General features: G+C 35.4%; 1 protein-coding gene across 2 annotated transcripts in view; it reads left to right on the top strand.

Annotated features, from left to right (window-relative positions):
* Positions 1–13,594, top strand: part of PRKG2 (protein kinase cGMP-dependent 2) — a 102,711-nt gene that overhangs the window by 71,086 nt on the left and 18,031 nt on the right. The window lies entirely within an intron of this gene.

Genomic DNA, 13,594 nt, shown 5'->3' on the forward strand with positions numbered 1-13,594 from the left:
ACAATGAATTTAAATAGGTTTTATTACATTCCTGAAACATATAGAGACTGGCTGTAAGGAATAAGAAAAGAATATGGTAGTCTGTCCGCTTGTCCCAAGATAGTCACTATCTGTATAGGGAGGAAAGATAAACATATGAATATTGGTATGCTTTTTTTTTTTTTTTTTTTGTCTTTCTAGGTGATTCTAAAGTATAGTCAGGCTGAGAATCACAGCACTAGAGTAGAGGCTCCTTGAGGACAGAGACTTTCCTCCTTATCCATTTTTATAATCCTCTGATGCCTAACACAAATCCCCTTGTGTGCCACACTACCAGTCACATAAACTACTTTTAGTGAAAAACTGTAAGAGAACTGGGCAGTCATAAGGTGGGGAGGAACCAAGGCACCTTGGACACTATGAGGGAACCCCATCAGGTTGGGGAGCCCAGGCTGAGTTTTCCTGAGTTTATCTTGTCAGTAAGTCAAGGGCATGAAACCATCCCTGAATATAACATTTACAAAGATGTGAAAAGTTTCTCATGTCAGGACCTTTCATACATGGAAATAATAATAGCTATCACGTCATAAGTAATTTAGTATGTTGCATGTCAAGACCTATGTTAAACATTTTGCAATTAGTATATTTAATAAGTGATGAGGTAGGTTTTTATCATCTACGTGTTACACAGTGTTATTTAGCCTTAGGAATTAAACTTATTATGTGTAATTGCTGAGCGATTTCTCTTCACAGTAAAAGAGTAAAATAAGTCCTTTCATGTGAAATCTGGTGAACTTCCAAGAAACATTTTGATCCATTCAAGCTTTATTTTATCTGTGAAAGGCAGCTTTGAGAACTGAGGAGGTATTAACACAGGCCTCAATCACTCCTCTTCTTCACAATTTCTTCATTGGCTGTGCTTCTTACAGCTATTTAGGGAAACCCTTTGGAGTATTCGAGAACTAAAACCATCATGAGGGATGCAGACTATCCATTAGATCATTCCTTTTTCTTCATAGCTGTTTTTAAAAAATCGGTAGCATGTTTATCATTTATAGCCATAAATAAATATCTCTCCTTTTGGCTAGTATTATCCATCTATCTAACTCATTTACCAACTAGCTAAATGAAGAATGATGAGTAAAGCCTTTAGAGATTAAAATGTAAATGTTGAATATTTCTATTTCTAGCTATATGTCAAACCAGATACAAGGAAATTGTCTCACTAACAAATGTCTAAAAATACTAGATGAAACATAAAGAGCTGTATTACATGCATGGTTGGCTTTATAAGACAGCAGTGGGATTCCCCCAAGGTTGGGAATCAAACTTGAGCAAGCGTTTCATCTAGATCAAACAATGAAGCTGCTGTTTGTGGGCACCCAGCAATCCGAGATGGACTAGAGATCTGATTTTAGTTAGCTGTACCTTGTGAGAACAGGATACCAACTTTTAGACCTGGGCAGTGTGGGAAGTTGAATCAGAGAACATTTTCCAGAGCCCAGAATCACACAGTTTATGCAAGAAAAAAGATCTCACTTATAAAGATAGAGTGCAAGCAAGAAAACATGCTCTTCTCATTATTGAGCTCTTGGTATGGTAACAAAAGAGTCTCCTTTAAGAATTCTTGGCCATAGTCTCGTCTTCATGGAAGTCGGTGCTCGATCTTCAAAGATGGAAAACCCCATGCAAGAATTTGAAAATAGATTCATGTTGGTAGCATGCCCAACTTTTCAAGAATCAATGTAAATACTGTCTGGACGAATGTACTCTTGACTCAGGATACAAAGAACTCCTGAAGATAAAGTCCCAGAGAACATGATCTCACATTTAAAAAAAAATAAGATAAAACAAAAAATATATATGAGGGGGAAAAGGTGCCATGAGCATTATTTGGAAAGCAATTAAGTGCTTCATATATTGGAGTAATCAGATACAAAATGTAAAATAATTACATCTAATGCCTTTTAAAAATAAGAGAAGGAATGACAAATGAGTAAGGAAAAGAGAAAAAACCTAATAAGTTTAGAAAAAAACTGGTAAGTAAAACTTTTATTAAGGACTTAAGAATATAATAATTGAAATTATATATTTAAGGAAGTTTCATTAATGGTGGAGCAGCTTGCATTGGACTCATCTTGCTAGATTAATTATAATAGATGTCTTAAAATATGTGAAGGAGAGCAACAAAAAGTAGACATTTAAACCTTGAGAAAAGGGAACCATGCTTGGTGAAAAATCCACATTGCTATAGCTGTTTAAAAGCTGTTCGTTTCAGGACACATCTTACTGTATAAGGTATGGGGCATAAATCTTTAGTTAACATCTTACCTAACAGTGAAATACAGAACATTTTTCCATTAAATTGTCAACAGGGTAAAAATATTTTTTCTACTTTTTTTCAACATTATAACAGAGGTCTTAGCAAATGAAATAAAAACCAAGACAATGAAATGAAAGGTCAAAGATGAAAAAAGAAGAAGTTATCTTTTTCAGACAACATGATTGTTTATGTAGAAAAAGCCTAAGGAATCTACCAAAAAAGTTCTGGACAAATAAGCATGATTACCAGTACAAAGTCAATATATAAATAAAATTATATGTCAATTAAGTCAATATACAAATTAAGTCAATATATAAACTCTATTTTTATGCTAGCAGTAAATATTTATATAAATGAAATAAAAATATCATTTATAATAACATCAAAAATCATAAAATAAACTTGAATACATTTAATGTGTAAAAATGTGTAAGAACTCCACATTGAAAACCACAAAATATTACTGAGAAAATAATATATAACTAAATGGTAAAGTATACTATGTTCACATATTGGATAACTCAGCATTTGATAAAAAGTCCATTCTCCCCATATTAATTACAGATTTAAGGTCATTGTAATATAAATTAGAGCAGGTACAGTTTTAGAAACTGAGGCACTCTAAAATTTACACAGAAACACAGTTTAGAAAAATTAATAACCACTTTGACAAAAGAAGAACAAAATAGAGGAATTTACAGTATCTGATACTATAAACTACAGTAATCAAGGCAGTCTCATAATACAGGATAGACAAATAGCTTAATCTAATAGAATAAAGTCCAGAGATAGACATACGATCAACTGATTTTTAGCAAAAAGGGAAAAGCCAGTCTTCTGAGCAGATGATGCTGAAACAACTGGATATGCATATGTGAGGGGAAAAAACGAACCTGCTCCCACCTCACACAATGAAGAAAAATTAATTCAAGATGGTAATATGGTAATATTTTCACTACATTGGGTAGGCAGAGATTTCTTAGAATACAAATAGCAGTAATTTAAAAAATTTCAGGCTACCATAATAATACCATGGACAGGATGACTTAAACAATAAACATTTATTTCTCACAGTTTTAAAGCCTAGGAAGACCAAGATTAAGGTGCGGGCAGATGTGATATTCATTTGGTCAGGATTCGCTTCTGGGCTGGTAGAGAGCTGCCTTCTCATTCCTTCACTTGAGAGAGACACACACACACACAGACTTACAGACACACAGTTGAGGGGGGTGAGCTTTCGTCTTATAAGGTTCAAATTGTATAATGAGGGCTAGACCTCATGATTTGATTACCTCCTAAAAGCCCTACCTCCATATACCATCCCAGTGGGGATTTTGCAACATACACATTTTGGGGAGATACAAACATGCAGTCCATAATAATTGGACTTCATCAGCATTAAAAACTTCTTATCATTAAAATACATTAAGGAGAAAATAAAGTACATTAAGAAAATGAATAATCATGCCATAAACTGGGAGAAAATATTTGCAATATATATTAATATGACAGAGGATTTGATTGTATTGGGAAATACATAAATAACTCCTACAGCTCAGTAATAAAAAGACAACCCAACTGAAAAAACAATAGTCAAAGATCTGGAAAAATCACTTCACAAAAGAAGACATAGGAATGATTAATAAGCCGTAACAGTTGTCATCAAGGAAATGCAAATTAAAATCACAAAGAGGAACCATTTCATAGTCACTAAAATGACTACAATTTAAAAGGCTGACAATACCAAGTGTTGACAAGGACTTTGCCCTAAATTTCTAGTGGAGAAAGAAAGGTATAAACTGTTTGAAGACTAGGTTATCTATTTTTTTATTGAGTCAAACATATACCTAATCTATGATTAAAAAAAAATCAACTTCCAGGGAGAAACTTCACTCCCTGGTATTTATCTAGGAAAACTGAAACCCTGCCTTCCAAAATCTTGGGCAGGAATGTTCATAACAGCTTTATTTCTAAAAGTCCCCCAATCAGAAACAGCTCAAATATCTGTCACCAATAAGATGTATAAACACACGGCGGTAGTACTTCAGCAATGGCATGCTGCTCAGCAGTAGAAAGGAAGGAATTACTATAAGCAACAATGTGAATGAATTTAAAAAACTATGTTGAACAAAAGAAGCCAGATACAAAAGAGTATCTTCTGTATGATTATATTTATTGACATTCTAGAATCATGGTAGAAATCAATACAATGGTCGCTTCTGGGAGAGACATTTGATTAGAAAGAGGCATGAGGGAACTTTCTGAGAGAATGAGTGTGTCTGTATCTTAACTATATGGTAGTCGTAATTACATGTATAATCTGCAACAAAACTCAGTGAACTAAATGCCAAAAATCTATGCATATTATTGTTTGTAAGTTATACATCAATTTTGAAAAATGTAATAGGTTAAATGTCAGGTGATTAACAAATTAAGAGAAAATCAGTTCACAGAAAGATGAATTTAAGTAATTTACACAGAATGTAGCATAGAGACACAAAGAAAAGGATAAAAAAATAAGAGAACAGAGTGAGAAGTTCTTAAAATTATAAATCTGTTTCCAAGATAAAATAATATTGGAAAATGAGGGAAAAGCAGTATTTAAAGAAACAATAGCTGAGAGTTTGGAGGGATTATAAGAAACACCAATCATTACGTAAAAGAACCCAAACAAATCCCATCTGGGACAAATTGTATTTGTTGTAGCTCCTATCTTTGTATAACAAATCACCTCAAAATGTAATGGCTTAAAACCACAAGAATCATTTATGATCTCTCATGGTTTCTGTGGGTCAGAATTTGGGGAGTGGTTCAGCTGGGTGGTACTGACTTGAGGTCTCTCCTGAATTTTCAGTCACATGTTGGCTGGGGCTTCAGTCACTTGGAAGCTTGTCTAGGGCTTGACCAGGGCATCCAGATCCAAAGTCACTTAATCACATGGCTGGGAAATGGATGCTGGCTGTTATTTGGGGGCATTATGGGCCTTTTTAGAGGTTGAATGTCTTCAGTGACGTGGCAGCTGGCTTCCCTCAGAGTGAGTCATCCGAGGAAAAGCTACAATGCCCCCCCCCTTTTAAAGATTTTATTTATTCATGAGAGACACACAGAGAGGCAAGAGACATAGGCAGAAGAAGAAACAGGCTCCACACGGGGAGCCTGAAGCAAGAATTGATCCCAGGACCCCAGGATCATGGCCTGAGCCAAAGGCAGATGCTTAACCACTGAGCCACTGAAGCGCCCATACAATGCCTTTTAGAACCTACTCTTAGTCACATCCCAGCATTTCCAGCCCATGCGGTTGGTCAGATCTGGTTAGGGCCAGACCTGGTTTACTGTGAAATTTATTGTGGGAGGGGACAAAACAAAGTATCAAAAACTATCAAAGTGAAACGACAATTTACATAGAGAGGAATAAAACTTTGGCTTTCAGTTTACATCACAATAGCAACAAGAGAATCCAGAATGCAGTGGTAGATATTTAAAATTCTGATAGAGGGGCAACCCGGGTGGCTCAGCGGTTTAGTGTCGTCTTCAGCCCAGGGCGTGATCCTGGAGACCCGGGATCAAGTCCCACGTCGGGCTCCCTGCATGGAGCCTGCTTCTCCCTCTGGCTGTGTCTCTGCCTCTCTTTCTCTCTGTGTCTCTCATGAATAAATAAATAAAATCTTTAAAAAAAAATAAAATAAAAAATAAAATAAAATTCTGACAGAAAATAACTAACAAACTTGAATTGTAAATCCAGGGAAACTATCTTTCAAAAGGGTGAAATGAAGGTATTTTCAAACAAGGATGAAGGGTGTTTGCCACCCTTATACAAAGGATGTGCTTAAGGGAGTGGAAAAATGATCCCCGATGGAGGATCTGAGAAAGATCCTTAGAAAGATGGTAAACATGTTAAATCTCTTTAAATATTGGTGCAAAGTAATCATTCTCATTCCGCTATCCAGTATTGAAAATGAGAAAATGCTAAATAACTCAACAGCAGCAGCGTGAAAACCAGGAGTTGGTATAATTGGAATTAAAGTAGGAAAAAATATCAGTCACTTTCAAAGGATACAGCAAGAGAGATACAGAAAACCTAGGAAAAGATCCAAGAGAAAGCGCCCTCCAAGAGCAGAGCAGAAAGAAATCTAATGTGTGTATACAGCTCTCCAGATCAAAACCAAAGATTGTCAGATAGATTTAAAAAATAAAAATCAGCTAGATGCTATTTACAAGAGACAGACCTAACACATGAGGCTGCAGAAAGGTGGAAGTGAAAGGGGCAGAAAAAATATGTCTGGGAAATAGTCAACAAATGCAACAAATGAAATGCAGGTTTCATGATCAGAGAAGCAGTATTGCTAGAAATAAAAGGGTTATCCTTGGATGGCGAAAGGCTCATTTTGCCAAGATGATGTGAAAATCCTAATCTTTTATTTACCTACTAGAATGCTTAAAAAAGAAGCAGGATTTGAAAGAACTGATAAGGAGAAATGAACAATTATAGGAAATTTTGATACATCTCTCTCAGAAATTGATGGAACATTCAAACCAAATATCACTAAAGCTTTAGAAGATGTGCACAACAGAATTAATAAACTTGATCTAATGGGCTTATAGAATATTGTTCCCAAGAGTTGAAGAATACAAATTAACAAAATTTTATCACCCATTAGGGCCATGAAGCAAGTTTCAGCAAATATGAAAAAGAGGAATTAGGTTGCCAGCTGACAGTCCAGCCAAGCTGTTCCACTGAGAGTTCCTGAGGGGATTGTGGTAGAGATGGGGGGTGATGGAAGTGCCTTGTGACAGCACAATAAGAATGCACATCTGGGTGATGGACACTAAGCTGTCCAGCCTTGGACATCAAGTCTTTGAGGATGAAAGATTATGTAAGACTTACTTTGGCCTCATTCTACAAACTTTTATTAAGTGGTGTTTTTCATCTTCCTACATAATTTCTTGGCAATATCTGTGAGGGATCAGATATCTAAGGACAGAAAGAAAGGAACGATGGGAATGATGTTTTGTTTTGTTTTGTTTTGTTTTCCAGCAAAGCATAACCAGTGAAAGCTTGGGGGAAAAGACTTATGTAAAAGAAAGATCTGGGTTTTGGAAGTGTCTCTCTAGAGGGTGTAGAGATGTGTCTTTTTGTGGTAATTACAGAGGATGAGTTTGTAGTGAGGGATGAAGACTTCATTCTATTCTTCTTCCCCAGTCCACAATTGAGATTATTATCCAGATTTGTTTCCAAATGAATGCTACCTGGTCCATACTGTCTCTATCAGTAAACACACTGAGAGGAAATCAAGAATTAGCAGATATTACTAAAGAACATGAAGAGTCTCATGTCACCATGTCTCACCCACTTATTCAATGATTTCCTCAATCTTTCTATACTTTCAAGGCCAAGGAAAGGTGATGAAGACAATTATGATTAATAGTCTTTCTTTTGGTTATCATGATTGAATCAAGGACAATAATACGGTGTAGGACAGTACTTAGAGTTTAAAGAAAAACCTACCTTATTCTCAACCCTAGCAGAATTAATGTAGTAGTTTGTCTTCTTGGGTTTGCTTAAGGAAAGACTTGGTAGTAATCTAGTAAATCAATAAACATTCTTTATGGTTGTGCTATTAACTCATGTGAGTAATACTTTTCATGTGGTAATAGAGCAACTTAATCCTATAGTGAGTATTATATAAGAAAATACAATGTAGAACATATTAAATGTTGATATTGCTGCCTGCTTCTTTATGACCTACCTTCCCCTCTATGGCAATAGCCCCATGAGGGCAAAAATTGTGCTATGGTATTTACTGCCAGACTTAGAGCATTGCTTAGCATTTAAGAATGAGTGAAAGGTCAGAGGGGCAGCTACCTCCTCGCTCTGAAAATAGGAGCATAAAGGTTTTGTTCACTGATGTCAATGTATTTAAGTTAGAAATTAAAAACAAAACTTGAAAAAAAACAGGAAGAAATAACAAAGATCATAACTCATCTCACTGGAATTTTAAGGATATTTCAAAATAACTCAAGAATCGGTGAAGAAATTTTAACGAATATTATAAAACTGAGCTGCACAATAGACATTGCATATCAATACATGTGTTTGCAACTAATATGATAGAGTAATATTTATAGTCTTAAATGTTTCCACTAGGAAATAAGAAAGGCTAAAAATTAATGAGCTAAGCATTCAGCTTAAGATGGAAATGGGAGAAACAGAATAAAACCAAAGAAAAGAAGGAAAAGAATAAAGTTAAGAATATTAATAAAATAGAAAATAAAAGGGATACAGAGCCAAAGGCTGATGTTTTGAAAAGACTGAAAAAATTAACAAACTGGAAATACTGATCAAAAGAGATACAAATAAATACTATTATGAATGAACATAATTAAAATTAAAGCAGAGATTTATGTGGATTAGAAAGTATTTGGGCAACTTTATTACTATATATGAAATACATATTTGTTTATACGTATATCATAAAAATATAGTTAGGTTCCGGTGAAGGCTCTTTCTGGTTTGCAGATGGCTATCTTCTCACAGTGTCCTCACATAGCAGAGAGAAATCATCTTTCTTGTGTCTCTTTTCATAAAGGCACTAATCCCATTCATGAGGATGTTACCTTCATGGCCTAATTACCTCCCAAAGGGCTCACTTCCAAATACCATTATATTGGGGATTAGAGCTTCAACATCAGAATTTTGTACAGGCATAGACATTCAATCTATAGCACACCACATCCAGAGAATTCACCTTAAGGATTTATAATACTAATCAGATGTGAATTCTTTCAGAAAGCAGTAAGAGATAATTTCCATCTTATTCTGTGAGGCTAGTATAAACTTGGTTCTCCAAAGAAAACTCTGGAAGGCCAATTAATGTCCCATCTAGCTCATAAATTTACTGTAAAAATCATAAGTAAAATATTAGCAAACTGAATACAAATTATAATGAGACATCATAATCATAACAAAATTGGATATATCTCAGAAATTTAACATTAAAAATTCTTTAAACCAAATCACCATTTCAGTAGATTAAAAAAGAGAAACAATTCTATAATCACCTCAGTAGATGCAGAAAAATTTTTGATATGTTTCTACATTCAGTTATGATAAAATCTTAGCAAACTAGGAATAGAAATAAATTTTATTAACCCAGTGAAAGATACCTCCTAAAATTTGAAGCAAACACTGTACATAATGATTAAGCATTAGGCGTATGCTTTTAAAAGTCAGTAAAATAAGCACTTCTATATTTTACTGGAAGTTCTAACCCAATGCAGAAAGATATAAATAAAATTAAAAGGAAGATTGAGACATAAACAACAAAATGTGTTTTCCTATGTGATATGGTTATATAGAAATCCAGAATATAACAACAAATCATTAAAATTAAGTAAATAGTTTAGAATGATAGCTGGATATAAGATTAATAATATAAGAACTCAGTGTATTTTTAAATATCAGAAACATAGTTGATAGGAATAAAAGTATCATTTTTAAAAAGCATACAAAAATATATGTTTACATAACAGAAATAAAAATATAATGTATCTAGGAATAAATCTAACAAAAATGTGTAAGATCTTTATTGAGAAACTTAGACAAATTTATAGAAAGACATTAAAAACATGTAAATTTTTTTAAAAGCATGTAAATTAATAGGATCATTGTTTTTCTTCTGGACACAGAGTTAGACAACCTATCCATCCTTCCTTGTGCCTGTTATAGCCCTGTGGCACAGTCTGGCTAGTGAAGTGTGAGCTGACATGGTTGTGCACCATGATCAGGCCTGGGCTGAGAGTGATCTCTGTGGATAATCACTCATAGTCTTTATGACTTGTGGCTAACAAATACTGAGATCTGAAGTTGGCAGAGCCTTAAAATGGAATGAGCCAAGGGTGCCTGGGTGGTTCAGTCAGTTGAGTGTTTGGCTTTTGATTTTGAGTCAGGTCAAGATGTCAGCTCAAGTCACAATCTCAGGGGGATGATTGAGCCCCACCTACATCATGCTTTGTGCTCAGCAGGGAGTCTGCTTGGGATTCTCTCTCCTTCTCCTTCTCCCTTTGCCCCTCCCTCTGCTTGCGTGTACATGCTCTCTCTATCCCTCTCTTGCGCAAATTAATAGACCTTTAAAAAAAAAATGGAAGGAGACTGTGTCCCTGGCCCAATGCCTAGAGATCCCCTACTGCTCAAGAAAATTCATTATGAGAAGTAAATTAATGTAGAGTTTAAGCTTTTATACTTTCTTAGATATGTTTGTTACAGTAGCTGTAGCATCACCCTAAATCAGAAAGATGTATTAGGTTTAAAAATAGCAAGACTCAATATCATAAAGATGAATAGTCTCCAGAATGATCTACAGATTAGATACAGTTCAGTGGAATTCTAGCAAAGCTTTTCATGAAGTTTGGCAAGCTGATTCTAAAGTTTATATAGATTAACCAAGGGCCAAGAATAGTGAAGACATTTCTGAAGGCAAACAAGAAGAGGGTGGGAGGAATTTCTCTCAAATATTAAAACTAGTTATAATACTATAGTTCAAACTAATTACTAAGGTGGGGGGAATGCAAATTAAGTAACAGTGATGTAATAAAAATGACAAAAATAAAAGTTGATGTCATTAAAAGATAGTAAAGATGTAGAGCAACCGGAACTCTATGCATTGCTGCTGGTGAAGAAGGTGATAATAGAGTACGGTCCTTAAAGAAAGTGATTTGACATTGTGTAGTAAAATTGAATATACCATGTCTTTGATCTTGTAATTCTACCATTTTCTATGTACCTCTGCTGAGTAACATGGAAAATGGTATTAATAGAAGCATTTTAATCATAGCACATTTTAATCATAGCACACATGCCTATCAACAGCATAATGGACAAAAAATCATATGTTAATTCAGTGGTGCATGATATGGCAGTGAAAATAAATGTGCTCCAGTATCAATTAAATTCACAAATATAATTTTAAATGAAAATAGGCCATTTGCCCAAGAATAGTTATAAGATTTACCTAATTTTTTTAAAAACAAGAACTTACTTTAAGGATTTTTTAAAGAGATTTTATTTATTTATTCATGAGAGACACACAGAGAGAGAGGCAGAGACACAGGCAGAAGGAGAAGCAAGTTCCAGGCAGGAAACCCGGATCCTGGGATCATGCCCTGGACCGAAGGCAGACGCTCAACCACTGAGCCACCCAGGCGTCCCTACTTAAGGATTTTAAATATGGGGTATAGTTAGAAATGAATGCGAATACCTGCCCAACACAAAAGTCAGGGTGGTGGTGACCTCTTCTTGGCAGTGTGCAGTAGGTCACCATGGGAAGAGCACAGAGGGCTTCTGCACTGGCTCTGCTCTGTTAACCTGGTTGTGCGTACAGTGGGCTTTTATGCTCATGCTTTATTCTAACCTGCATATAGGTCACATTATTTTATATGTTTCAGTTTTTCCTAATATGACAGATAAAAGTAATTATCAGCTCCAACTATAATTTTTCTGCCAGACCATTGTTAGCTGTACTTATTAAGTAACAAATAAGCTTTTTCCACCAATGCGCTTAATATATGTTGCTTCTTTTCTCTTAAAAATCTCCTACATTCTCATCATTTTATGTATAATGGGAAAGTTCCCTTTGGAACCCGGATCAAGTCTCACCTTAAGTATCTGTGACCTTCCTAGACTTTAATTTTCTCATCTTTAACATTGGGATAATAGTCTGTAGCTCACCATGCTGTTCTGAAGATCATACATATACATATACATGTGCCTTTACATATCTTATTAAAACCGATGTTAACAGTTATCTCTTCATTCAGATCTTTTTCACCAAGCAAGTGTTGAACATCTACTATGTTACAAATGCTGTAGGGGTTAAAAAATGAATAGGATATAATACTTTTCCTCAAGGAGCTAGATTTATTCACACACAACTAGAGGATGCTGCCATAAGGGATGTAACTGTGGAATATAAACAGTGTTAAAGTACCTCATAGGAGAAAGGAATTGGTTCTGTAAATTCAAGGAAGGCTTCAAAGAGGTGGTGGCATATGAGATGAGCCTCCAAAGGTTTTTTTTTTTTTTTCAGTTTGTGCTCATGCATGGAGAGCTCCCCTTCAGTGTGCCCACTTTCTAGAAAATGCGCTAAGTATTTCGGGTGAATCACCACACTTCCATAAAGAATGGGTTGTTGCCGTGAAGGACAATATTTTAGCCTCCTTCACTCTCACTTCCATCCAGTGGAAGCCATCCACTGTTGCCTGTTTTAGTGGATGGACATTAGTATCACAAGGACATGAAATCATCTTTGGTTGCTGCTGACAGGATAAACAAATTCCATTGTACCCTTTGTCTAGACTTAGGCAAAGTAGGTGCCCTGAAAAGCCCACATAAACATTTTTGTGGAATGTTATGTCCCCATGAATCATTTGGCTTAATTAGACTGGTAATTCTGTATCCATTTTTTATGTGACCAAGAGAACCAATATCTGACAGACTTATTGACCCAGAGGAAGACTTCTGGGAAAAAGCAAGTATGTACTGGACACAGGCTCCAGCAAGCTACAATGCTAATTTTTCTATTTCTGAATGCTGCAATCACGACTACAAATTGAGAAGCATCTTAAAACCTTCTAGTTCATTAAAATATTTGAGACTTGATGTTTTTAAACTCTCAACATCATGTAAGCTGCTTTTAATAATGGACATTTAATAGAGACTAGAGGAAACGTGTGTGGCTTCTCTGGATATTCTTCTTGAAAGCTCAGTTTTGTTAGTAGAATAAAAAAAAAAGTGTGGGTCTATTTTCTTGCCTTCTAGAATGATCCTTTAAAACTTAGTTAGGACATGTATAACTCTTCTTTCTGGGGTTTCCCAGAGCAACATATAATCTGTTCTCACTTCCTGTCTTTCTTCCCCTCACACACAGTGGCCCAGCCATACTGGCCTTCCTGCTGATCCTTGAACTTACCATGCATGTTCCCAAAGGCTAGGGCCTTTACACTGTTCTTTCTCTGTCAGAATCGCTTTTTCTCAGATTTTTACAGAGCCCTTTTTCTTATTTCACTCATATTTCTGCTAAAATCTGCTCAAATGTTTCCTCCTCAGAGAGCCTTTTCCTGGTCACCCTATTTAAAGTAAAATTCCTATTGATCTCCATACCTCACTCTTCCATATGTTTCTTCATAGCATATGTCAGTATCTGGCATTATTACATATGATCTTCTAATTTTATGCTTGTTCTCTTTCTCTCGAATGTAATCTCTGAGAGGACTGGGGCTTTGTCTGTATCCTTGGTG

The sequence above is a fragment of the Nyctereutes procyonoides genome, unplaced genomic scaffold, assembly GCF_905146905.1.
Source record: "Nyctereutes procyonoides isolate TBG_1078 unplaced genomic scaffold, NYPRO_anot_genome, whole genome shotgun sequence".
Taxonomy (NCBI): domain Eukaryota; kingdom Metazoa; phylum Chordata; class Mammalia; order Carnivora; family Canidae; genus Nyctereutes; species Nyctereutes procyonoides.